The sequence below is a fragment of the Arachis hypogaea genome, chromosome 12 (genome assembly GCF_003086295.3).
Source record: "Arachis hypogaea cultivar Tifrunner chromosome 12, arahy.Tifrunner.gnm2.J5K5, whole genome shotgun sequence".
NCBI classification, from domain to species: domain Eukaryota; kingdom Viridiplantae; phylum Streptophyta; class Magnoliopsida; order Fabales; family Fabaceae; genus Arachis; species Arachis hypogaea.
Genome location: NC_092047.1, coordinates 34140560 through 34146499, shown reverse-complemented (window position 1 = coordinate 34146499; position 5940 = coordinate 34140560).

Below are 5940 nucleotides of genomic sequence, written 5' to 3'. Positions count from 1 at the left end.
GGAGGTTCAAGGATGAATACCGGCATAAACCACCTTGACAAGGAACCTTCCAAATGTCCAACTTAAGGACTTAAACTGTAATACCCGGTCTAACCGAAATTAATTAAATAATAAGTTAAATAGGAGCGAATATGGTTGGAAGATTTGGCAATTGGAATTTGATTATTTAAATATGATATTTGGATTCAGTGAATTTTTCTGAGTCAGAAAATATAGTTTTCTGCGTAAAAGCGCGCAGTGGAATTTTGACCGGCAGTACTGGCTGAGATCTGTCTGGTACTACAGCTAAGGAATTTGATTATGGGTAAATAAGATTAAGAAATGAGGAATTATAATTAGGGAAGGTAGAAATATTTAAAGTGCGATTTAGAGCGCTAATCTTAAAGGTTTTGGCCCAAAATTGGGCCAACGGATAAAAATAAGTGAACCGGGCCTAAGTGGGCCCAAGACCCAACATATATAAACATTAGTTATGAGTATTTCAGCTCATTTTATCCTAAAAAGAGGGGTCGAGGCGCTGATTTGGGAAGAGAGAAGAGAAGAGAGAAAACCTAACTCTCTTTGATCTTCAAACCACCATAACTTGAGCTACGGAGCTCCGATTGACGAGTCGTTTGCAGTCACGCATCGCTCTTCTCATCCTCTACAATTCTATCTAAGTTTTATGGTGAGTATTCCATTCATCTCTGCCCAGTTTTCGAAATTCCCCACTGTTACATGTTTTTGGGTAGTTAGTGTTGAAATCTTGTGATTTTGGGTGTTTAGGGATACTCCAACATGGATTCTAAGTGGGTTCTATCTCTACTTCATATGGGCTGAGGTAAGAAGTGCTCAAACCCTTGTGATTTGTCATTTTTATGAGCCCTAGGTTGATGAATGTATGTGATATTGGTTATGTTAGTGTATTTGGTGATGTTGGTGCACAATTGGGAGATTGGTATTGCTTGAGGAGCTTTGGTAAGGCTTGGAGCTAAGGTTGGTGAAGAATTCCAAAGAAGAGGCTCAATTGGTTTGGCTACAAGAGGTACGGTTTAAGTTTCATTTAAGTACCGTGTGTTGTGATGAGAATTCCTAGGCCAGATGCCCTTAGGATTAAGTTTGGATTGTGTAAATGGTTGGTGCTAATATGCATAGTTGATATGTAATGTGAATTAATGATTGGGTTGAGAATTGTGTGACCTTGTATGCTTGGTGTATTGAGAATTTGATGTACTGGGTAATGAGTATTGATTTGTGGTTTATGCATTTAAATTGTGAAAATTGGGCCGGAGGCCGTGAATTTTGGGCCGGAGGCCGGAAAGAGGTAAGAAAGGTAAGTCGATGTGTGCATTGTATGATGGCACAAGTGATTGGATGAATTTCAGATAATGAATATATGAATGATTAGGTTGGTTATTGAATAATAAGGTTTGAGAAGTTGAAGTGTAGAATTTGGTAATTTTGGGTGAAATTATGTAGATGAGGTATGTTTGGTTTGGTTGAGATATATTATGTGATCATATATGTGATTATGAATATTGATGCCTTGATGGTATGATGATGCATTAGAGATATGTATGTTGTGATATAGGCTTGAGGAATGATTAAGGTTGATTTGTGGGTGAAACCACGTGATAGTGAGTATGATGTTGATTATGTATATTGATGGTTGATTGGAAATGGTATTATTGGAAATTGGGATGAGGAAGGATGTATGACATGATATTGTGTTTGTCCTTTAGCCATTTGATTGAGAAGTGTTAAAATGGTTGGATGTGGTTTTGGGAATTTTTGGTAAAGTGTCAATGTGTGAGTTGAGGATGGCTTGATGTTGATTTTGGTACATTTTGATTGATTTCAAAAAAATGGTTGAAATTGGCATGTTTTGGTTGATTTGGAAAATAGTTGAAAATGACTTGTTTTGAAAATGGCACCTTGTGGTTTTGTATAAAAACATGGTTTTTGGGCATACTTTGACGGGACATAACTTGGACTACGGATCTCTGTTTTGTGCCAAATCTGTTTAGAAATGAAATTAGATCCGGGATGCCCATGCCGTTCGAAGAATGGGTGAAAATGATTTAAAATGAGAAAGTTATGTCCGTCGGAATATTGGGGGTTGAATCTGTAAATTCTGCAGCTTTTAACTTAGAAAATTTTTAGCAGAACGACCCTCCGCGCGTAGGCGCACTTGGCGCGTACGCGTCGTTCTTCAAGAAAGCATCATCCACGCGTGCGCATGGTGTGCGCGGGTACGTCGATGCGCTGCACCAAGTGCCCAGCCATTTTCCCGAGAGTTGTGCCAGTTTTGTGCCTGGGGCACAAATGTATCCGCGCGTACGCGTGGCTGACGCGTACGCGTCGTTTGGCTATTTTTCAACCCGCGCGTATGACGCTTGCGCGTCGATGAGTTTTGTGGCCATCCACGCGTGCGCGTGGAGTGCACGTACGCGTGGCCCTGTTTTCATGCCAAAGTTGATTTTTGAATTTTAAAAGCCAAGTCTCATACTTCTAAGCCTCCGATCTCACCTCTTATGTATTAAATCATTATGATATGCCTAGCAATGAGAAAGGAGCTAGGGGGTGTGGTAACTTGCGAGTGAAGCAAGGGGAAAAGTTATGATCAATGATGATCAAAGATGATTATATGAGATATGGAGGATGACGGTGGAAGTACCGTGTATGCCATGAGCCGGAGGGCTATATTTATTGATAAATGGCCGGTTCTTGATTGGACCATGAGCCGGATGGCTGAGTTATTGCCAGGTTATGGCAAAGCCATTATTGTTTATGGCTGAGTATAAATGCATATATGATTAATGAATGAATGTGTTAAATGGATAATAATGATAAATGCTGAAATATGATGTGTGACCCCGGGTAGTAGGCAGTGGCGTTGTCCACTTGCTCCGGGTATGAGACGGGAAAGGATGTTTATGATAAATGAGTTTAATTATGGAGTTTCGAGTAAATGTGTATTTGTGATACCTGGGTAGTAGTAAGGGTGGTGGTTCATCCCGCTTGCTCCTGGTTCATGTTTGAGATTTGATAACAGTGATGGTTGTTTCTAAACTGAACAAATGTATGTTTTGAGATCCTGGGTAGTAGCAAGGGTTGTGATTCGTCCCACTTGCTCCAGGTCAGAGATTGTGACGCCTGGGTAGTAGCGGCAGTAGTGGTGAATCCACTCGCTCCAGGTTGAGCTTTTAAACACCCGCCTGGGTAGTAGCCGCAGTAGTGGTTATTCCACTGGCTCTGGGTTGAGCAGGTAGTAGCAAGGGGGTTGTAGCTCAAACTTACTTGCTCCGCAATGGGTGTTTCTGTCCAATGGTTAGCTACCAGGACATGTCGGGTTGGCTATATAACCGACAGATGATATCATCGGCCATAGGGCAGGCATTCATCATTTGCATATGTTTGAATTGTTTGGGTTTGCCTCTTTGTTTTGGATTTCTACATCATATATGCCATGTTACCTGACTATATGCTACTTGTTCTATTTGTACCATATTTGTGTATTACTTGCCTGTATTGCTCGTGTTTGTGCAACTGAGAGGCCCCTCATGCTGGTGTCGGTGGATGTTGAGGGCTGTTCTTGAGGAGATGAATTGATGATGCGATTGCATGATGATGATGATTATTGAATGAGATAATTGGAGCTCCCTGGGTAGACGCAGTGACGTAGTTTCACTAGCTCCAGGCGAGGTTATGATGTATTGATATAGAACTGCTGAGGCAGAACAACTGGTGATGGTTTTGCTTATGATTCTGAGTCTGATTCGTGAAAGAGTCAGCAAGTTGGGAAACATGTGAAACATGAATTGAATTTAGCACTCCCTTATGACAGTTGCCTATTCATGGATTAGTGAGAACCTAGGATAAATAATTGGTGAAGAAGTTTAGGATGCTTAGTGACTTTTTATTGCAGTACATTGAATTTATTTGGCACTTTTACCGTACTAGGAACCCATGGGCCCGGGGTTCTCATTCTGTATATATCTCTTGTTTTTCAGATACAAGTCCAGGTGCTCAGAAGTGAGTTGTGGGTCGTCTGAGAGACGGCGAAGATCTTTATTTTCTCTACTTGGTGTTTTGTTTAGAATCTCTCCACCTTTATTTTGGAAAGATTATATTATGTATTGAACTCTTTGAATTTGTCTATAGAGGCTCTCATGTTTCCTTTGGGAGAGATTAGGATATACTGTTGTCAACTACTTTCATACTGTACCCTAGCCGGCCTAAACTTCGCGGGTTGCGACTAGTGGCTATTTACTTATGTTATATATATATATCTATCTGTTATCTATCTCTTAATCTCCTCTACGCCTTGTCCGTATATCATTTTCGGCTTCACGGTTTATCTTTTGTTGTCAAAACGTGAGAGATACGTCTTCGCGATTTTATTTCTACTCTTTTCAGGCTTCTCGATTAATACTCCTTTCAAAATTACCTATATTTATTTATTAAAAATCCACCTGAGAGTCGTACCACCGTAATATTATTGACTTATGACTCGAGCATAAGGATTTGAATATTAGGGTGTTACATTATGGTATCAGAGCAGTTCGTCCTCGTGAGCCTGAGGGTTGGAACTGCTTATGCTTCAGTGCATACTCTGAGTCTGTGCCTGTGCTAGTTAGGGTATCTAATCGATACATCTAGCATGAAGTCCATGAGTGTACCTTTGGTAGTTTGAAGCACTATACTTCCGATATTGAGACTGATCAACTTGATATCGATTGTTTGGTGTGCATAGGAACCAGATGGCACCTCGTGGACCCGGTCGGGAACGTGAAAAAGATCGTACTAATACGCAGGAACCGGAAATCAACTCGAATAACCCGGTAAACCTTATGGCGGCGTTGGAGAATATGGTTGCTGCTATGCAGGCCACTGCGGAGGCTCTTGGGCAACAAATGAACAATAATGGCAATGGCGGAAGGGAAGCTCAGGGCCCGATGACACTGGCAACCTTCTTAAAGGTTAATCCACCTAAGTTCAAGGGAACCACCAATCCGACTGAAGCTGATGCTTGGTTTCAGGCCATGGAGTGAGCACTGCAAGCGCAATTGGTGCCTGAAGAGCAGCATGTTGAATTCGCTACCTATCTACTCACAGGGGAAGCATCGCATTGGTGGCAGGGGGCTCGACGTCTCCTGCAATAGGGGAATGATCATATCACTTGGGATGCCTTCTAGGTGGAATTCTATAAGAAGTACTTTCCGAATTCTGCCAGGACAGCCAAGGAATTGGAGTTACTGCAGCTAAAGCAAGGTGCTATGTTCGTATCTGAGTATACAGACAAATTTGAGGAGCTATTCAGGTTTTCCCGCATGTGTCAAGGAGCTCCGGGAGACTTCGAGGAATGGAAATGCATTAAGTATGAAGGAGGGCTCCGGAGCGACATCTTAAGTTCAGTGGGACCAATGGAGATCCGAACTTTTTCAGAATTAGTGAATAAGAGCAGAATTGCTGAAGAGTGTGTGAAAAGGAGGGTTGCAGAGAAAGGAAGTCATAGAGAGCACAACCAAGGATTCGCACCAAGGGGTCGAGAGTTTAAGGAGAGAGGATACGTACAACACTTTCCCCAAGGAGAGAATAACTTTGCGACGAGTAAGGAGTCCCAAAGGAATGGTAAGGGAAAATGGGCAGTGGCTGCTTCTGATGTTTCGAGCTGTCAGAGATGTGGGAGTCATCACCCAAATAGGCCGTGCCGATTGGGGTTAGGGGTATGTTACAAGTGCGGGTTACCAGGGCATGTATCAAGAAATTGCCAACAAGGAGAGAGTCAGGATGCGGGCCGATTGCGACAGTAAGATTGAGGTAATTGCAATAATCAGGCTTAAAGGACAGTGCGTGATTTTATAATACTGTCTGTACAGTAAAACTGGGAATGTCGAGTTTAATATTAGACTGAGGAGCAAACCAGATGGTCCGAATAAGGATTTGCCTTAATACAAA